The sequence below is a fragment of the Eriocheir sinensis genome, unplaced genomic scaffold (genome assembly GCF_024679095.1).
Source record: "Eriocheir sinensis breed Jianghai 21 unplaced genomic scaffold, ASM2467909v1 Scaffold924, whole genome shotgun sequence".
NCBI lineage: Eukaryota > Metazoa > Arthropoda > Malacostraca > Decapoda > Varunidae > Eriocheir > Eriocheir sinensis.
In genome coordinates, this window is record NW_026112302.1 from 83,489 (window position 1) to 106,093 (window position 22,605).

Below are 22,605 nucleotides of genomic sequence, written 5' to 3' on the forward strand. Positions count from 1 at the left end.
TCGTATTAAAATTGCCACTATTGCTACGATATTCACCTGGTTTAATTAATTATCAGGAAAAGTTTTTTAGGAATGGTACTACGGTGATAACAAAGGAGTGGTCGAATAGTCCTACACGCACGTGGATGGCAACGTTGCTAGATTGTCGTACCAGCCCCTTATATAGAGACACACACACACACACACACACACCCACGCGCACGGAATATTCATAGCCTATCCCTCCTTCTCCTCCTCTTCCTCCCTCCTCTCTTTTCTTTTCCTTTCTTCGTATTTTCTTCTTTTTCGTCTTATTTGTTCTTTCTCCTTTTTTTCTGCTTTTTTTTCTTGGTATTATTTTGGTATAATACTTTTTTCTTTTTTTCTTTTCTTTTTCTTCTCCTCTTCTCCTTTTGTTATTTTTTTTTCTTTGCCTTTTCTTCTTTTTATTTTATCTTCGTCTTATCAATTTTCTTTTCTATTATTATTTTCTCCTTCATCTCCTTCTTATCACCATCCTTCCTCCTCCTTCTCTTCCTCCTCCTCCTCCCCCTGTATATTTTATCCTCTTATTTGTTAACATTCTCAGTGCGCGCATTGAAATTCTCTCTAGTTTAAGGAAATGGTACAAATGGATCTAATTCTACGTGCGCTGTGAATGTTCTCTCTCTGCTCGCGTCCTTGTGATGTGATTATTTTACCTACTTTTTTCTCATTTGCTTTATTATCGTTTCTCTTTTGTTTTCTTTTACTTAGTGTACGGCGTTAGGGTCTGTACGGCGGCAAAAAGGAGACGGAAAGAATTGTAAAGCTAGCAAAAGTGTTCCTAAAGTCGTGCTGGAAAAATGAATGGCAAAAATGCTCGAAAAAATGCAAGGAACAGGATTGAAAATAATTGATTCGGGCAATAAAATTATGAATATTGCTCTGAGATGGTAGGAAAGGTAGGTAATATAATTTAATGCCATTGGAAAGCAAAATACGTGAATCACCATATGTCCAAGGAATAGGATTGAAAATAAGCGATTCGGGCAATAAAACTGAAAATTGTAGTGCGATGGTGTATTATAGTGAGGAAAGATCCATAATATAATATCATTGGAAAGCAAAATACGTGAATCAGCATAAGCCCAAGGAATATGATTGATAAATATAGTCGGTTTCACGAGAGCTGGCGGGTCAAATCCTTCAGGGATGGACTCGCGTACTTGGCATCATTGCTTGGGTGACAATCTCTGCGTCGCTCATTGGCTGTTGTTTACTAGATCTAACCTACCGTGACATAACCTACTATCTCTTGCTCTCTGGTCCCTCTTTAAGTCAGTACAGGCACCCAAGCAATGATACCAAGTCCGCGAGTCCACCCCTGAAAGATTATGGTGATTCAGGCAATAAAACTGAAAAAAAAATGTAGTGCGATGGTATATTATGGTGAGGAAAGATCTATAGTATAATGCCATTGGAAAGCGAAGTGCGTGAATAAACAGAAGAGAGGACCAAGAAGAGGAGGAGGAGGATGAGGAGGAGGACGACGACCTAGCGATACAGGTCAGAAGAAGAAGAAGACGGAGGAGGAGGAGGTTATCATTTGTCATTTGTTTTTTGGTTTTTGTATCCTCGAACATGTGGAATCTAATGCTTTATTTTTATAGCAATTATTTTTTTCGATAAGAATGTTCCTATTATATACTTTACTGCATGAAAAAAGAGAAGGTATTTGTCTCTTTTACTTTGAATAAATTAATGAATGAAAAACTCGATAAATATAAGAGTATTTTTTCGTGCTTTTAAATAATAGTAAATTCCTGAATCATTTTACAACATTTATTTCTCATTGAGAGAGAGAGAGAGAGAGAGAGAGAGAGAGAGAGAGAGAGAGAGAGAGAGAGAGAGAGTCTTCCTCACAACGTAACTCTTTTCTCCCACATTTTATCTTCAAAGTTATACAGTTTATTTTTTTTTTTATCTTCCCACACATGTTAAAATAATTACATAAACTTCATCATCATCATCACCACTTGTTACGATATCAAAATCATCTGTTTCATCTTCGTCATCATCATCATCATTCTCACCTGTCATTTCATCATCTTTATCTTAATCTTATTTATCTGATTGCTTACCTGGAAATACCTAGCTCAAGAATGACAATACACTCTTATTATTATTATTATCATTATTATTATTATTATTATTATTATTATTATTAGTGGTGGTGGTAATGTTTTTTTTTTACATTTCACCTCACACTTCTACCTTCACACTCCCTTCCTCTTTTTTCCTCCATTGCTGTCTCTCCTGATATATTCTCTGTTGTTATCTTCTTCCTCATATTTATTCACCTGTCTCTGCTCTCTACCTGTTTATCGAATGCGCTTCTTACATTGCTTCTAATTCCACCTCCTCCTCTGCTCGCAACACCTATGTAATTCCTCTTTATTGTATCATATCATCTCTATTAACACAGTATTCCCCTCCTCCTCCTCTTGCTGCTCTTCCTCTTCCCTCTTCACAATTTCTCATCCTCTTTCTCGAATCTACTCCTGCTATTACCTCTCATTGAACTAAAACCTTATCTTTTTACTCTTCCTCTTCTTCTCTTTCCTTATATCCTCTCCATCACCAAATATCCCCCTCTTCCTCCTTGCAGCATCGTCCCTATCCTTACATCATCATCACTTATCCTCTTGCTCCTCTTCCCCTTCCTCCTATCTATTTCTTCCACATCATCACTTCATCCTCATCTTCTTCTCCCTCATACAGTGTCTTCGCGGTCTGTGTTTCGATTCGCCTGCAGAGATCCTTGTATTCGGCCCACTTTCTGATCCCCTCCAAGAGCCAGTGGCCGTAGTACTTGGGCTGACTCTCCCTCTGCTCGCACCCTGGCAGGACCACGTTCACGTTGGCGTGGAACCGTGGCTCCAGGAAGAATGGGACGGACAGCCTGCCAAGGGAAAGGTGATAGGTTTGGAGATGTTGTTTGCCGTTTGAGTTCCTTTTGCTCTTAGGCTTAGAATAGATAGTGCCTGGGGGAGGAGGAAGGAAAGGCTGTGTGGGAATGGCGAGTTTGTGTTGGTGATGGTTAGGTTAGGTTAGTGGTGCAGTGTTACCAAACCCAACACACATATACTTTCACGAACCCTGACCTCCAAAATCTTTCAAAGGGTCATATTCTTACGTATCTAGCCTAGTCTATCCATCCTAACCTATCCAACTTAACTTAACCTAATCTAACCTATCTACTATTCCAACAACAACAACAAATAAAATTACCTATCCAACCTAACCCAACCAACCTACACACACCTATTCCACCACCAACAACAGCAACAACCTTACCAAACCAGCCTAGTCCAACCTAACATAGCCTACCACCACCGCCACCACCACCAGGCTCACCTATCACCACAGCAGTCGATCACGCGGTGTTTGGTAGCCTTGAGAGCCCCGCCGCTGGTGTAGGAGAGCAGCTGGCCGATGTTCATGACGAGGTGGCCGGGTTTGTGCGTCACGTCGATGATGGAGTCGTCCTTCCACCAGCGAACCTGCAGCCCCGGGTACTCGGCAAAGGTGGCCAGCAGCGTGACCTTCGTGGTGTCCTGGTGTTCGGCCGTCTGGATCACTGTAGGGGAGGAGGGAAAGTGTGTGAAAAGGAGATGTGGTTCGAGTGCGTGTTTCTTTTGGTTTTAGAGATAGAATAGGTGACGAAAACTTACTGCATGACGGAACTTTGGTGCCTCGCTGACTGTATCACTATAACGATGGAGGAAGAAAGATGGCAGAAGGTGTGTTTAATGTTTTGATGGTCTTTTGCTTTAAGGCTCAGAAAAAGTGATAAAATATCTTTGCTCATGGCTTAATATGTCTGTTTGGCTGCTTGGATTACTGTGAGAGGGAGGAAGAAAGAGAAAAGGTGTCTCAAGCAGGTATTTTTGCGATCTCTCAGTTCCTTGTTTTTAGACTAAGAAGAGATGAGGAAGGAGATGATAACGTGGCAAGACCTTCAATTTACCCGGAAGAAAGGAGTTTGAAGAAGACGTGAAAAGAATGTCAGCTAGTTTTGCTTGAGGACATAGAGAATGCAATGTAAGATGGCGATAATTGAAAGGTGATGAAGATGATAACGTATTGCAAGACCATCAATTTACCCGGAAGAAAGGCGTTTGAAGAGGCCGTGAATAGAACATATCAGTTACTATTGCTTGAAAACCCAGAGAATGCAATGTAAGCTGACGATAATTGAAAGGTGATAAAGAATATGATAACGTACTACAAGACCATCACTTTACCCGGAAGAAAGGCGTTTGAAGAGGCTGTGAATAGAACATATCAATTTGCTTTTAGACCCAGAGAATGCAATGTAAGATGGCGATAACGTGGAAGGTGATAAAGATGATAACGTATTGCAAGACCATCAATTTACTCGGAAGAAAGGCGTTTGAAGAGGCCGAGACAAGAACATGTCAGCTATTTTTGCTTGAAGACCCAGAGAATGCAAAGTAAGATGACAAAAACGTGAAAGGTGATAAAGAAGATGATAGAATAACGTATAGCAAGACCATCAATTTACCCGGAAGAAAGGCGTTTGAAGAGGCCGTGAATAGAACATATCAGTTACTTCTCCTTTTAGACTCAGAGAAGGCAATGTAAAATGACGATAACGTGGAAGGTGATAAAGATGATAACGCATAGCAAGACCATCAATTTACCTGGAAGAAAGGAGTCTTAAGAGGCCGGGAATAGACCATATCAGTTACTTTTGCTTTTAGACTCAGAGAAGGCAATGAAAGATGGCGATAACTTAAAAAGGTGATACAGATGATGACCTTACAAGACACACCATCACTTACCCGCGTCACCGTCACGGGCTTCATATGTCGGGTTGGGTCTGGCCGGGTAGCGGATGAGCCGGAGCGTGGAGAGATGCGGATCCCTGAAGATGTCGGCGTAGAAGTCGCTGGGTGCTCCGTAACCTTCCGCGATCAGGCTCAGCAGCTCCCGCGAAGCCTCGGTCATCTTCTCGTGGTAGACCTCCATCCATGTCTGACAGAAAGAGAGGTGGAGGAATGGTAAAGATGAGAGGTAGATGTAGATGAATATAGTGTTGATTAGTAGTAGATAAGTAAAGAAAGGCAAGAAGAAGGAAGGAAAGATAGCCAGAACGAAAGAAAGAAAGAAAAAAAGAGAGGTTGGTAAAAGGATTGAAAGATTGAAAGAAAGAAAAAGAAAGACAAAAAGAGAGAAAAACGAAAGAAAAACAAACAAATAAAAAGAAAAAAAAGGAAGAAAAAGAAAAAGAAAAAACACAAAAAAAAACAAAGAAAATATAAAAAAGAAAAAAAAATATACTAAAGAACGAAAAAAAAACAGAAAGGTTGAAAAAATATTTGAAAGGTTGAAAGAAAGGAAAAGAAAGACAGAAAGAGAGAAAAAACGAAAGAAAAACAAACAATTAAAAATAAAGTAAATAAAAAAAATATATATATAAAAAGATAGAAAAAAAAAGAAAAAGAGAATCTAACATCCTATCCCCTCACCCTGAAGTTCCTGCCCTCCTCGGATTCCTCTAGACTCTAGAGGCCATTGGTTGTCCTCGATGATGAACTTCTCCTCCAGCGATATGAGTCCCTCCTTCGGCTTCCCCTGCTTCGGCCCGATCTCGAAGGCTAGGAAGGAGAGGACGCGGTGGTTGTGGTGGTGGTAGGGGTGGTGTGTGTGATGGTGGTGGTGGGGGTGGTGCTGGGTAGTGGTGGTGGTGATGATGGTGGTGGTGCAGGCGAATTTAAGTTCCTCATCACCATTCTTACATTCGTTTCACCTTCAATTCACTATCTTCATAACCACCACTATCACCACCACCACCACCACCATCATCTGGGTAAATAGCTCACTGATCAATCGACTGATTACAGACAGACAGACAGACAGACAGATGAATATTCTCGTTCGTGTCGTGTTTCGTCAATATTATTCAAATTTATCAACGTGCATAATTTGTTTCTATATAAAGAGAGTATAACCCTCTTGATAACGTACTTACTGCATGTCGTGTCATTGTACCTCATTACAGCTTCGAGTCATTTGCGTCACTTATCATTCAGAATCGTTTTTATTTTGTCACGCACCTGGAACTAGAAACAGAGACCGAATCCAGAGTAGCTTGCTGATTGGTTAGGTCACAGCATTATCTTGTATGGTCGCGAGAAGGGAACTCGTAACCGTGTATCATAACAGCCATCGGAACAAACAGATGATCTCACTGATCGGTTCGGTCGACACGCAATGCAACAACGAGATCGACAAACCACAAAGAAGAAGTAACAGATGAAATTACTCCGAAAGTTACTCCAGACCCGCACTTGATCTCCCTTCTTTCTCTATAAGACATCAAGTTCTTATATATCCTCAAGGTCTATGCCAAGTTTCGAAGTCATCCCTCACGTTCTATCGTTCTCAAGTTTTATGCCAAGTTCAGAAGTAATCCCTCAAGTTTTAGTGAGTTTTCAAGTTCTTAAAGCCCTCAAGTTCTTATAACTCCTCAAATTCTATCAGTCATCAAGTTCAAACAATTTATCGAGTCATTCCTCACATTCTAGCAGGTCTTCAAGTTCTGTGCCAAAATCCCAAAGTCATCCTTCATGTTCTAGTAAGTTCTCAAGTTTTCATAAATCCTCAAATTCTGTCAGTCATCAAGTTTTAATAATTTCTCGAGTCATTCACCACGCTCTAGCAGGTCTTCAAGTTCTGTGCCAAACTCCCAAGTCATCCCTCATTCTGTCAAGTCCTCTAAGTCCCCCAGTCATCCCTCAGTCCTCACCTTCCTTGTGGAACACGGCGGGGATGACAGGAAAGTATCCGCGGTACTCGCTGCTGCACTTAGGGTTGAAAGACTTCTTGGAGATGGCCATCCTCTGCTCCATCGGCAGGCTGGCGGAGGGAGGAGTGGAGAAGAGATGGTTATAGAAGAGACAGGGGAAAAGAGAGGAAGAGAAGAGGCAGTGGATGGATAGATAAGGGACATGGTGCAGCTAGATGAGAGACGGAACAAGTAGATATTAACTTGAGAGGAAGAGACGGACAGAAACCGAGACCACCGTTGCCAGATTATCGTACTCGGAGCATCACGTATCCCGGCTTCTCACCCTTTAAATATCACCAGGAAACAAGAATAATTGACCTTTTCAACGATAACAACACAAAAAGCCAGTTATTGGGGCACATGAGGCAGCTTTTGTGGTTGAAATCGGGGAATATGAGAGACTGAGTACGACAATCGGGTAACGTTGATTCCGAGACGCGTGAACAGACCCACCGATCTCAAACACTTCGATGTCCAAGACCACACACATTTGACAAAGCTTTCGTAGGAGCTGCGGGCATTTCAACGGGTAGTCTCAAATAAAGATCCACAGAGTCAAGTGGAGAAGCAGGGACAACGATAAAGACACGGAATAGCGACGAATACAAAGGAACGGAGACCCAGAACGATAAACATGGATTAGGGACAAAGAAATACAAATACGAAGAGACGCGGAGACCCACACGAAGGAGGACAAAGAAGACGAAAACAAAAATAGACCCACGCATGAAAAACGACAAAAAAGAAGACGAAGACAGATAGGGAACCACGAAGAAGAAGAAGAAGAGGAATAAGAAGAAGAAGGAGAAGAAGAAGAAGAAGAAGAAGAAGAAGAAGAAGAAGAAAAAGAAGAAGAAGAAGAAGAGGAAGAAGATGATGATGCTGGGATGAAAGGAACGGGAAAGAAAAGAGAGGATGAAGGGCGAGGGAAGGAAAGGAAAGGACAAACGAAAGGAGAAAAAGTGGAAAGGAGGAAGAGAAAAAAAAACAGAATTAAGGTACAGGAGAGAAAATAGGATAAATAATATGCTCGTAAGGAAGATAAAGAAGAAGAAGAAGAAAAAGAAGGAGACCCACACAGACAAAACCCCCCGCCTCGACACCTGAAGAACCACTTGGAGTGTCGCAGCAGCGCCTCCTCGTCGTAGCCGTCCACGTTCTTGAGGTAGATGAAGCCCACGGTGGTGAGCGCCTCGTGCAGCTCCTTCACCAGGCCGGCCCGCGTGACCCTTGGCCAGGCTCAGGTCGATGACAGGCAGGACCTTCTTCCTCCTGTATGAGCGAGAGAGAGATGGATAGATAGATCGATAAAGAGTTAGATAGATATAGATAGGGATAGATAGAGAGAGCTTGAGCGAGAGAGGTAGAGAGCAGGATCTGCTCTTCCTCCTGCCAGGGCGAGAGAAAGTTAGACTGATAGAGAAATCGATACAAAAAAGTAGCTGGAGAGCTATATATAAATAGATTGATAGAGAGAGCTTGATAAATATAGACAGAGAGGTAGAGAGGGCAGGATCTTCTTACCCACCAGTCGTGGTGAGCGAAAGATAGAAAGATAGATAGAGGTAATAGAGATAAGAGATAGGTAGAGGTTGGTAGAGAGAGAGAAAAAAAAAAATATATATATATATATATATATATATATATATATATATATATATATATATATATATATATATATATATATATATATATATATATATGCAGAGAGACAGAGACAGAGATCGAGAGATAGAGAGAATCAATAGAGTACATGTGCCGTTTTCATATTCTCCATCAGTTCTTCGCTTCACTCAGAAAAAAAAACGACAACAACAGAAGGTCAAAGTATAGATCAATGTTGCAAGAGCGGAAAAAAATATTTGATAAGAAGATAAGATATGCAAAACTTCAAAAATAAAAAGAAAGATCGTAAAATAAAAAATAAAAAAAAACAATGTGTGTGTGTGTGTGTGTGTGTGTGTGTGTGTGTGTGTGTGTGTGTGTGTGTTAACAGAAAAGCGTACGGCGTCAACACTACTCTAAAGCAGTTATGTAACGATGAAGGCGTAGCGTTCACGAATGCGTGGCATCACTTCAATCAGCGCCCAGATTTGTTTGCGGAGGACGGACTCCACCTGATCGAGGTTTGTTCTGCCCGGCTTGGAAGGCTCCTGAACGAGACAGTTGAAAGCTTCTCAAAAAGCTATTAAAAAAACTGCAGGTGAGGGCAAGGCCAAGGCAACCCTTGATCAGCCGAACCTTAGCGTCGATGCGGCTTGCAAGAAACTGTGCAACCAACGACGCGAACTCATTCAACACGACGCGGCAAAACCAGGAGCCACATTTCCATTTTGTACACAAATGCACGCAGTAGTAGGAGTAGGTAGGAACACACCTACCGAACGGGCGTGAGCTACTCCCGGTGAGGATATATGGGAAGCGAGGAGGGTGCTGAAGCCCTTCAAAGACCCTTCCCATGTCCTCACTAACCGTTTCCCTTTTGTCTCATCAACACCAGAGAGCAGTTCAGTATGCTCTCTAAAGACAGTTCCTCTCTCTTTCTACACCACACTACATTCACAAAACACACACACCTTTTCCCAAAATTCAAAATTCAACATGGCGAAAAAAATAACTGCCTCGGAGTCCCCGCCTGGGGGGACCATAAATTCCCCCAGGGAGGACTCCCCTTCTGGCTGCCGACTTGAGTGGTGTCCTGATAACTCCTCGAACCTCCTCCTTATCAATTTCTGCAACATTCGCGGTCTCCGTTCTAATTTTCATTCTGTGGAACACCATCTCTCTCCCTCTAAATCTCACCTTCTCTTCCTCACCGAAACACAGGTTCTGAGGCTACTGACAGCAACCTGTACTCTGTTCCCTCCTACTATCTCTATCCTAAATTTCAATCCAAAGCTGGATGTTGCGCCTACGTGCGCAACGACATCACTTGCTCTCGTGCCCACGACCTTGACTCTTCTGAATTTTCCACCATCTGGCTAAGACTTCACTGTCATTCTATTACTAAATACATCTGTGCTGTTTATCTCTCACCTAACTCTACTAACTTATGTAAAACTCCTTGACTATTTGAACTCTAAAGTGGAGCGCATCTTGACCCACTCTCCCTTCGCTGAAATCTCCATCTTGGGAGATTTCAATGTTCACCACCAGCTTTGGCTTCCATCCTCTTTCACTGACCAGCCTGGTGAACAAGCCTACAACTTTACTCTCCTCCACGACCTAGAGCAGTTGGTTCAGCACCCTACTCGTATTCCCGATCGTCTTGGAGACAGGCCCAACATTCTAGACCTCTTCCTTACCTCTATCCTTCTGCTTACTCTGTCAAACTGTTCTCTCCGTTGGGCTCCTCCGATCATAACCTTATTTCTGTATCCTGTCCTATCGCTCCTGTACATCCTCTGGACCCGCCGAGGAGGCGATGCTTCTGGCATTTTGCTTCAGCTCGGTGGGACGACCTGAGGATGTACTTTTCCGATTTCCCGTGGAATGATTACTGCTTCCAGGAGAGAGACCACTCTGTGTGTGCTCTGCGCATCACAAAGGTGATTGTCTCTGGAATGGAGGCATACATTCCACGTACTTTCTCTACTCCTCATGCTAAAAAGCCTTGGTTTAATCATACTTATTCTCGTGCTATTAAAGATAGAGAGGCAGCTCACAAAAGGTTCCAGAGCCTTCGAACTCCCATTAACTTTGATCTATACATTTCAGCCCGGAATCGTGCCAAATCTATTCTCCGACTTACCAAAACTTCTTTTATAAATAAAAAATGTCAACACTTTGCTTCTTCTAATTCTTCCCGTGACTTCTGGCATCTAGCCAAAAATATCTCCTCCAATTTCACTTCTTCCTCTTTTCCTCCTCTCCTTAACCCTGACGGCAGCACTGCCGTCTCATCTGTCTCTAAGGCTGAACTCTTCGCTCAAACTTTCTGTATGAACTCCACCTTGGACGATTCTGGGCATATTCCTTCTACTCATCCCCCCTCTGACTCCTGTATGCCTGTTATTAAGATGCTTCATAATGATGTTTTCTATGCCCTCTCTGGCCTCAACTCTGAGAAGGCTTATGGACCTGATGGAGTGCCTCCTATTGTCCTTAAAAACTGTGCTTCTGTGCTGACACCCTGCCTGGTCAAACTCTTTTGTCTCTCACTATCAACATATATCTTTCCTTCCTGCTGGAAGTATGCCTTTGTACAGCCTGTGCCTAAGAAGGGTGACCGCTCCAATCCCTCAAACTACCGCCCAATACCTTTACTTTCATGTCTATCTAAAGCTTTTGAATCAATCCTTAACCAGAAGATTCATAAGCACCTTTATACTTCTAACCTTCTATCTGATCGCCAGTATGGGCTCCGCAATGGGCGTTCTAGTGGCGATCTTCTTGCTCTCTTAACTGACTCTTGGTCATCCTCTCTTACCCGTTTCGTTGAAACTTTCTCTGTTGCGCTAGACATATCGAAAGCCTTCGATAGAGTCTGGCACAAATCTTTGCATTCTAAACTGCCCTCTTTCGGATTCTATCCCTCTCTCTGTTCCTTTATCTCCAGTTTCCTTTCCGGCCGTTCTATCTCTGCGGTGGTAGACGGTCACTGCTCTTCCCCTAAACCTATCAACAGTGGCGTTCCACAGGGCTCTGTCCTATCACCCACTCTCTTCCTGTTATTCATCAATGATCTTCTTTCCATAACAAACTGTCCTGTCCACTCATATGCCGACGACTCCACTCTGCATTATTCAGCTTCTTTCAATAGAAGACCCTCTCAACAAGAAGTACACAACTCCAGGCTGGAGGCTGCAGAATGTTTAACCTCAGACCTTGCTATCATTTCCGATTGGAGCAGAAGGAACCTTGTGTCCTTCAATGCCTCAAAAACTCAATTACTCCACCTATCAACTCGACACAATCTTCCAAACACCTATCCCCTATTCTTCAACAACACTCAGCTGTCTCCTTCTTCAACACTAAACATCCTCGGTCTATCCTTAACTCAAACTCTCAACTGGAAACTTCATATCTCCTCCCTCGCTAAATCAGCTTCTTCGAGGTTGGGCTTTCTGTATCGTCTCCGCCAGTTCTTCTCCCCCGCGCAGTTGCTATCCATATAAAGGGGCCTTGTCCGCCCTCGTATGGAGTATGCACGTGTGGGGGGGCTCCACCCACACAGCTCTTCTGGACAGAGTGGAGGCTAAGGCTCTCCGTCTCATCAGCTCTCATCCTCTTACTGATAGTCTTCTACCTCTTAAATTCCGCCGCGATGTTGCCTCTCTTTCTGTCTTCTATCGATATTTCAACGCTGACTGCTCTTCTGAACTTGCTAACTGCATGCTTCCCCCCCTCCCGCGGCCCCGCTGCACACGACTTTCTACTCATGCTCATCCCTATACTGTCTAAACCCCTTATGCAAGAGTTAACCAGCATCTTCACTCTTTCATCCCTCACGCTGGTAAACTCTGGAACAATCTTCCTTCATCTGTATTTCCTCCTGCCTACGACTTGAACTCTTTCAAGAGGAGGGTATCAGGACACCTCTCCTCCCGAGTTTAACCTTGCTTTTGGCCGCCTCTTCTGATTCTTTTATGGGAGCAGCGATTAACGGGCTTTTTTTATTTTATTTTTGTGCCCTTGAGCTGCCTCCTTTGTTGTAAAAAAAAAAAAAGTCTATTACCCAAAAAGGACGAAGTTAGGGCGTATATTGCAACAGAGAAACCAGATGTGGTAGCCATCACAGAGACTTGGGCCAATTCTGCACATCTAGTATCTGAACTGTCATTTCCCGGGTACGAAAGCTTCCAAAACAATCGAATGCAAAAGAAAGGAGGAGGAGTAATTTGCTACGTAAAAAGTACGCTCCCTGCCATAAAAATAGACAAACAGGACGCAGAGAGTTACGACTCCGTCTATGTGGAAATAACTGCGAATAATAAGAAACTTACACTTGCGACCGTATACAGGCCTCCAAAACAACAGGCAGCCGACGACACTGCCCTGAAAAAGAGCTTCACTCCTTAACACAAAGCTAAGAAGCAATAATAATTAGGGACTTTAATTGCCCTAACATTGACTGGGGACTGATGACTGGAGATCAAGAGGATAACAGGCTTATAGAAATGGTGGAGGATTCGTTCCTCACTCAAGTTGTAACTCAACCGACAAGAGAAAACAATCTGCTGGATCTGATATTAGTAAGCGACCCCGACCTCATTCGCGACTGTGAAGTTGGTGAAAAAAATAATGGTTGCGATTACCAATTAATCCGTTTCAATGTCAACATAAGTCACAAACTCGTAGACAATCCGTCAGTGATACCAGACTACAAAAAAGCAAATTTCAACCTAGCCCGGGAGCTGCTTCCTTCTGCAACCTGGGACCAACTTCACCTAACCGACAATACAATCAACAACGTGTGGAACAACTTTAAAGATAAGCTTTTGCAGGTAGAGAAGGCTACAGTGCCTACGAAACCCAGGCGAGCAAATGGTACCGTGGATCCACCGTGGATGAACAGAGAAAAAAAAAGGGCGGCAAAATTAAAAAAAAAGGAACTATAACCTAATGAAAGAAAATGACACAGCCGAAGCCCGTACACAGTACCAAAACAGCCTCAGAGCTTGTCGCACCCTTATTCGGAGTAGTAAACGCAACTACGAAAAACAAATATCGCGTGACATCAAGACAAACTCAAAAAAATTCTTCACATACATCAAATCGAAAAATAAAGTAAAATTCAATATTGGTCCCCTGACAGACGAGACTGGATCTGTAACTCAGGACAGTAAACAGATGGCCAGAATCCTCAACAGTAGCTTCGCATTCGTATTCATAGTCGAGGACATCGAAACCATTCCCGAGAGCCCTGACCCGCCGAGTGAGATCACGACCCTGGAAATTGACACAATATGCGACCAAGAAGTGAAAAAGTATTTGGACAAACTCGACACGAACAAGTCAACAGGAATTGACGGTTTGTCACCACGGTTATTAAAAGAGCTTAAACAACAAATACTTCAGCCACTCACTAACATATTCAACCAGTCTGTTCAATTGAACAAGGTTCCGGTAGACTGGAAGATGGAGAACGTGACACCGATTTTCAAAAAATGAGACAAAAGCGTCGCATTAAACTACAGGCCCATAAGGTTGACATCAGTGGCAGGAAAAATACTCGAAAAGATTATTAGAGACAAACTTGTCAAGTTTTTAGAACACAATAATGTAATCTCCGACACCCAGCATGGCTTCAGAAACAAGCGCTCCTGCCTAACAAATTTATTAGACTTCTTCCAAGGTATATATAAGAACTGGGATGCCCACATTCCCAGTGATGTTATATACCTGGACTTTCAGAAACCCTTCGACAAGGTACCGCACGAGCGACTCCTTAAGAAACTGCACTGGGCGGACATTGGAGCCAATCTGATCGCGTGGATAAGGGATTGGCTCACCGGCAGAAAACAACGAGTACTACTAAACGGACAGCCTTCCGATTGGCTTCCAGTCACTAGTGGAGTGCCTCAAGGGTCAGTGCTGGGACCCATTATCTTCAGCATATATATTAACGACCTCGAATCAGGACTGAACTCAACAATATCGAAATTTGTTGATGACACCAAGGTGGGTGGAAAGGCCCTCACAAAGACCGACTGCGAAATCATTCAGAAGGACCTCAATCACATTATCGAATGGTCAGAAAAATGGCAAATGTCCTTTAATGTTGACAAATGCAAAGTCATGCACATTGGGTCCAGAAATAGTATCCACACATACATTATGAATGGGAAACTTCTTCAAGCGATGCAGGAGGAAAAGGATCTTGGAGTCACTATCAGCAGTGACCTGTAACACGCGAATCACTGTAAAAAAGCCTACAACAAAGCCAACACTATGCTCGGGTTCATAGCGAGGAACGTCGAGTGTAAAAAGCCAGACGTGATGCTAGCCTTGTATAATTCCATGGTAAGACCGCACCTCGAGTATGCAGTACAGTTTTGGTCTCCTAATTACAGAAAGGACATTGATTTATTATAAAAGACTCAACGACGCGCCACGAAGATGATACCAACCTTAAGGGCTCAACCGTGCGAGGAACGACTCAAGCGACTCAATCTCTTTACATTGGAGAAAAGACGCCTGCGAGGAGATATGATTCAAGTCTTCAAGTATCTGAAAAAAATCAATAACGTCGATTACTCCAAATTCTTTGAACTGCAAACCAACCTAAGAACTACAAATAACGGTTTACCTATTCAGTCTAGTCGATGTAACACAGACATCGGAAGGAGTTTCTTTTCAAACCGAGTCATCCGTCACTGGAACAATCTTCCTTCAGAAGAAGTAAATGCGAATACCATCAACTCCTTCATATATAGAATCGACCGTCACTTCGCTGCGTCAGGAGTGAACTGAATATTGAGGTGCTTTCATCTGCTCCTCAATATCGAGGTGCTTTTCATCTGCTTCTCAATGTCGAGGTGCTTTTCATCTGCTCCTCAATGTCGAGGTGTTTTTCATCTGCTCCTCAATGTCGAGGTGTTTTTCATCTGCTCCTCAATGTCGAGGTGCTTTCATCTGCTCCCCAGGCCCCAAGTGGCTGTCGAGCAGATTAAATCACCAAAGCGGGCAACCTCGTAATAAGCCAATAGGCTTTCTGTTCCCTGCATTTCCATGTTTCCATGTTTCCTCCTCCTCCTCCTCCTCGTCCTCATACTGAACAACAACAGCAGCAGCAATAACAACAAACTAATTCTTCACTAACGCACAATCTCAGTCTCGGTTCAAAAGAACTATTCAAACTCACTTTCATTCTTCTCTTCTGTTTTCGAACACAATTAAAGCGATGCGATCCTAGGACACGAGCCACTGAATCACTCCTTTCCTTGAGTCTTTCAGCCAACGTGGTGGTGGCGACACGTGACCTGCCTGTGACCGAGACCTGCCTGTGACCGTGACCTGCCTGAGCTGACCAGTTGTGGTGTGTTACTGAGGATGAGCTGAAGTGTCGTGCTGTGTTGCCGCCGTATTTTTAAACATTTCGTCTCCAAAAAACACATGTATTATAATGCCAGAAGGCTAAGTATGGAATGTACACAGGATCTCAAAAGTAGGTATAAGTATTTAAGTATGGAATGTACATTATGACAAGGCTTTGGGCGTTTTGGGTGTTTCCAGAGGTAGTTTTATGACCCTGGTGGCAGATTGACCTTTCCTCTGTACCATGAACCTAAAATACCACTCTTGAGAACCTGACTGATCTACTTTTGGCCTTTGGAGATATATATGTGAGGCGGAAGCGTCTGAGAAAAACAGATAGTGTTGTGTTGTATTGTCTGGCGTTTGTGTCTCAGGGAAAGGAGTATTTGTTAAAGTGATATATGGTATGTGACGAAGATGAGCACCGAGGGCACGCGTAGCTATAACCGGTATGCCCTCAACTTTACCTTTCATTAATGTGTGTTCGTCAATTTGTTCAGTTCAGTTAGTAATAAATTATATAACGGCAAAGTATAAAGCTACTACACGTCACCTGAGTTGTTTGTTTTGTTATCAGCGGTTTGTTCCATTTCCCACGTGCGCACTGAATGGGACGGTGTGTGCAAACTGGCGAACATAATTATACTCCCTAGGAACATATGGCACGCTTTGACGGATGTTTAGAAAATTGACCCTTTGCTTTCATCCCATTTCGGCGCCCCGTTGCATAATTTATTGCCCTTCACTCTCGTCCCAGGCTGGTGTAATTTTTAAACCTTTCGGGGTGCAGGCACATACATTTAACAATTCTTTCGTAGAATCGGATTGCTTTTCCATGGGTACCTTTGTGACCCCGGTAGTAGTTTAGCTCTTCTTCTGTACCGTGAATCTAAATAAACACTCATTAGAATCTGACTGATCTACTAGTTAATGTGAGGCTGAAGCGCCCCAAGCACATACATTTGACAAGGTTTTCGTAGGACTGGAGGTCATTTCCATGGGTACTTTTATGACCCTGGTGGTAGTTTGATTATTTTTCTGTACTATGAACCTAAAGAAACACTCATTAGAACCTGACTGATAAACTTTTTGACCTTTGTAAATAGTTGACGTGAGGCTGAAGCATCTGCGAGAGCCTTTCGAAACAGATTTACCGAGGCTTCGAGGAGTTTCATAATGGTTGTTACCGCCATCAGCCCCGCGAGGAATACGAGAGTCACTACGTTTATCAAAGAATCAGGGATACGTAAGTCACTACAATTTACATCAAAGAGCAATAAATCATTAAGTCACTACCGTACATCAAAGAGCAATTTAACCCGCACATCAGAATATGGCAATGGCAAGATATATCATTCAGATCATTCAGAAATATACAGCTATAACTCACGTGTCGGGGTCAATTAATCACTTGTGGGTTCTTTGTTGTGTGACCGTTAACCAAACTCTCCCTACGAGGAGCTCTTCACCTCTCTGCTGCGCCCTCCTCTCTGCCCTCAAATCAACCAACCACCAGACAGAGGGAGGAATTCGGCTGACGCGGAAACCCTGCGTCAGCAGTCTGTATCTACCCCTTCCGAGTGTTGACATCGTGGTGCGGCCATCTGGTCTCACTTATACCCATTGATGGGATTCAGCCTGCTCGCACCGGTTCGCAAGAACCTATTCTTGGAATTTATTTAATCCCGAGAACCGGTTGTTACTGTTAGTTTAAATCAGGGGTTCTTAATTTTTCCCCCATGAACACATACTTATAACTTATTTTGGTAAACCCCTCATATATTTGTTACTGGCTTTTGATAGTCAAAAACACGACTAAAACCAGATTTGATGTCGGGTAGAGCCGAACACGGGTTCAAGACCAATGTGGCATCACCGATTCGAACGAGAGCGCCGTTACAAAGGCTACACCGACAGCAACCGCTGCCAGCTCAATTTGTTTACTTGAATTACTTCTCCCTCACGGCAACGAGCTGTCATCCGCCTCACCTGTGCCTTCCTGAAGAAGACAGGCCAGCTGTCACGCCTGTGATAACCTCATAGGACTTCCCCAGGACTCATAATGATCTTCAGATCTTCGCGTCCCTGACAACAACAACAACAACAGCAACAACAACATATCTGCAGACACCACTGTAGCTGGTAGGATTTTTTATTCTATTTTTGAGAGGCTGTAGCTATTATTTTATGTAGTCACGCATCACGACATCAGGAATTGTGATCTTAAATATATCAAAATCACTTTGATAACAGTTTGAATATATAAATATGCCATATAGAGTATAGGCATAGAGCCGAGACACAAAATATTTATTGAAAGTAGAATGTGCGTGGATTTAACCATATCAGTATGGTTTGCTTCTAGAGACTGAGATAGTGAGAGAACGTGTTGTCAGCGAGTACTGGAGTGAGAAAACTTGTTCTTAAAAGAATTGAATCCCACCACTGCTTATACCATCTCGCACCACTGCTTTGCAGTAGTCCCCATCTTTACTCTTAGAATCCTCCCTATCCACCCTCTACATCGTCCTTTATATGTATGTACCACATTACACATCTTGTAATCAGTCATACTCAGCCTTAGCGCACTAATAACCTTTGTCCGCCTTCGGGCGGCAGCAATGAGGATCAACTACTGTAGTGCCGGGACGTAGTATTAAGTATGGGTAAGTAATGTTAAGTTAATGTAAGTAGCATTTAAGTTAATGTAAGAATTATTAGTAACATTGAATTATTATTGCGTGATGCTCACACCCCCGAGACAGACGGACAGACAGACAGACATACATGCTGACGCCTGCAGAAAGTAGGTGATCGGTTCCATACGAGATAATGGGCATAATTTTAACACAAGATAGTAGCTTCTAGTTAGAATTTTTCACCTTGCTATTCAGGGGAACCATTATACCAATATCATGCGACGAGTAAAGTACCGTAGACGGTTGTTGCAAGGTTGAACAAATCAGGGTTCGAATTAAATCTGGGGAGGGATGTGAACCGCGGGCAGCGGCTGCGTAGGTAGCCCCACCCAGCAAACACCAACAGTCACGCATTGGCTCTTCCCCCGGACAGGTGCGTCTCTCTGAGGTGAAGTAATTCCTGTTCATATTATAGATATATTTTCTCATTATTGTATTTGTGCGGTGCAAACACTAACAGTCACGCATTGGCTCTTCCCCCGGACAGGGAAGTGAGTGGAGATAAAGGGTCTGTCACGTGCGTGTCTCGGGTGTGTTCGGTATGATACACGTATTGACTACGTAGGGTGTTTAGTCCACGGAGTAGCAGGGCTGTGCAGTATTTCTCTTTAACGAGGATGTAACCACCTGGTTCGTCCCCTTTGTCTGCTGGTTAGGATATATTTTACTAAGGATTTAGGAGATTGTAAGAAGATTGTTTATGCCCATGTGAGCACCAGTGAACTGTTTTTCGTGCCACGTTTGTGAATAATATCACCCTCGCTAGGTGAAGGAGACTGTAAACCCGTGTAACATCCAAACAAGCCTAACGCCCATTATTGTATTCTTGTGAATGAGTTAAGAGGATCAAGGGATTAATTCGGCCATTATTGACTACTGTAATTAAGTCTTCAACGCTACCAAAAGGATATTTTTCTTGCCTGATGTAATCTGAATGAAAATTAGTTCAACGCTACCACAAGTGAAGGAAGAATAAAGGTCTTAAATCAATGATTGTGAATATCTTCTGACCAACTATTTAGGAGAAATAGGGAAAAACAGATCTTCGAGGATTAGGAATCTTGCCCAGGAAAACCCCCTATATAACCGCATTACACTGGTGGCTTATTGCGGTGGGATTTACAGTCGTTGTAACTCACCGAGAGTGTGTATTATTCACGAATCATGTGGAAGATTTCTTTTGTGGGACACAGTCAAATCCCTAGATACTTTGAATTCCCAGGCACTGAAATTAGAATTTTTCGTGCCCCTGGAGCCAAAGCCAGCAATTTTTTTCAAGATGAGCGTCTGAACACAGTCTTGGAATGGGAACATGATCTAACGATCCTTTGGATCGGTAGTAATGACATAAATGTTGATACTAACCCATTAGAAATTTTCAATGACATCAAGGAGATTTACCAAGAAATTAAAACAAACTGCCAGTCTGTAGTGTATATCTGCCAAGTTGAACCTAGAGTCCAGGCTAGAGGTATGTCTGCAGAAAGTTACAAGAAAATTCAATGTGGGATAAATAACAGAATCAAGAGATCACTTAAAACACCTAACATTCATTTTAACAATGAGTTTTGTGGAAGAGTTAAGTGGTGATGGTGTGCATTGGGATGGGGCTGGAAGAGTGAGAGTTGAGTCTAAGTTTAAGAAGATAATTAAAGGATTCATTGGGGAAGACGAGGTTGATGAGTGAGTAGTGATCGCTAAGTTGTGGGGGCCTGAAGAATACACTTGTGTCGCAGGTTTATGAGGATCGAACCTCTCCTCAAAACTTACGTAATCTACACCTCACCACAACCAGTCGCGGAAAAATGGATGATCGACCCATACACTCAAGGTGGGGGGCCAGTTCTGGGGAACAAATGGAGGAAACTAACTTCAACCCTTTCAAATCTAGTCCAGTAAAATCGGAGGAGAACGAACATAATCTTAGTACATTGGAACAAGAAGTAGACAGCCTTAAACAGATAGTGGCGCAACAAAATCGAGTACTGCAACGTTTAGGTGATAACTTGCCTACGCCCCCGCGTCAAATGGCGACAACTAAACCCCGCGACATTCCTGTGTTAGAACTACATCAACTGCAGGGACTCAACGCAACCACACAACTCCAGATTTTCTTTGAACTAGTTGAACAATGCAGTGAAATTGATGCAAGGAGAGTACAAATAGCCAAAGGGAGAGTTAGTACCGAGATAGCAGCTCTCATTCATAATCATCAAACCTTGCACAACTGTAATACTTGGGACAGCCTCAAAGGGCTCCTTAACAACCAATTCAGTAAGGAAGTTCTCTTTGATAGAGCATGGCAAGACACCGACTCGGGACGTTATGAGTGGTCGGAAGCACCACAGGCTTTTGTTAATAATTTCATCTGTCGCTATGCAATCCTAGAAACACGATTTGCCAAAGAAAAGCTCCCTAATCGGGACAAAACGATCAAAAGAAGATTATGGCAAGGTCTTCCTCAAGAAGCCAGGGTCAGACTAGAAGGATTCCTGGATGAGGATTATCCACTAAATAAATTTGTCGACAGGGTAGAACATGAAAGACAGTGGCTCGAGGCTACTCATACACTTGCCCTAGGTAGAGTTAAACCAGACCAAAACACTATCCACTCAAACAGGACCCCAACCCGAAGCTCACACCGTAAGTCCTAAGGATCTGTCACAATCAAATGCTACATCCAGAGAATCCTCAGAAGTCGATGAAATAAAGAAAAAGATCAAGGATTTAACAGAGCAACTTGGGAAATTACAAGCTTCCTCACGCCAACCCCAAAATGAGCGCTACTGCTCACACTGCCGTTCTCATACCCATAATCTGAGAGAGTGTTGGAGGAAACCTGCTAGAGGCTCCTGCTTTGATTGTAGACAATATGGTTGTTGGCGAGGAAACAAATCTTGCCCAGGAAAACCCAAGACAACATGTCTAGCTCAAGCTCATACCTCACCAACTATCAGCCTAGCTGTTAATAACCAAATCATGAGAGCAGTAGTTGATACTGGTAGTTGTTACACCCTCATCAAGGAAACAACAGTCAATAAACTGGGGAGTGAAATAAATAAAAGACGTGCCCTTCCTAACTTACAAGGAGTCACTGGCTCACCATTGAGAATTCTTGGCATGGTTTGGTTAGAAATTGGAGTTGGAAAAGATCATATACATAAACAATGGTCTCCCGTAGTTCCAAACAATTACCTGGATGCAGATCTATTATTAGGTACTGATGTTCTATCCAGAGCAACGTTGACGTGGAACGGAAACAGAAACACCATGGTGTGGGGAAATGCTCCCTATGTTATCAATCACATCAAAAGACAAAGAGGGAAAGTAGAAAGAGTTAGAACAGCCCCACTCACCCTAGATCAAAATGACCAATTAAAGGACATCCGACTTACCAAACCTATAAGGATAGAACCTTACCAAACACAGTTCTTACCTATCCCAGTACCAAAGAAGCCAGGAGAGACTTTGCTAGTTCATTCTCAGCCCAAAATAAATCCTGACAGCTTGCCATTTCTCACTAAAGTAGATGAAAACTGTAATATTTATTTGCCTTTTATGAACGACACAAAAGGGGTCAAGGAAGTTAACCAAGGAACTTTACTTGGAACATTCGAAAGCCTTAATTTTGAAACTGTTAATGCCATCCAAACACCATCTGAAAGTCCTCTACTTGAAATTCACAATGATTTACTACCCAACAATGATCAAGTACCACCTAAAGAAGATAGTAGTAGGACAGATCGTCTCACTGAGTTAATAAGACAACAACAATGGAATCACTTGACTCGAGAGCAAAAAGCAGAAATGAAATCAGCCATCCTAGACAATCATGAATTATTCATCCTAGACAAAAGTGAATTAGGCTTAATGAAAGGACCTCCAGCAAAAATTAACGTAGCCGATCCCCAACCTAGCCGTGGTCCTAGATATCGTTACCCTGAGGAGGCAAAAAGCTTAATAGCGGAGATGCTACAAGACATGGAAGACAGACAAATCATAGAAAAGTCGACATCCGCTTGGCTTTCACCCATAGTGTTGGTCAATAAACCGGACGGGAGTAAAAGAATGCGTTTGGATTACCGTCAC

At 42.8% G+C, this 22,605-nt stretch overlaps 1 pseudogene; it reads right to left on the reverse strand.

Moving 5' to 3' along the window:
• Window positions 1–2,538: 2,538 nt before the first annotated feature.
• LOC126994928 (1-aminocyclopropane-1-carboxylate oxidase-like) overlaps window positions 2,539–22,605 on the reverse strand; it is a 33,827-nt pseudogene continuing 13,760 nt past the window's right edge.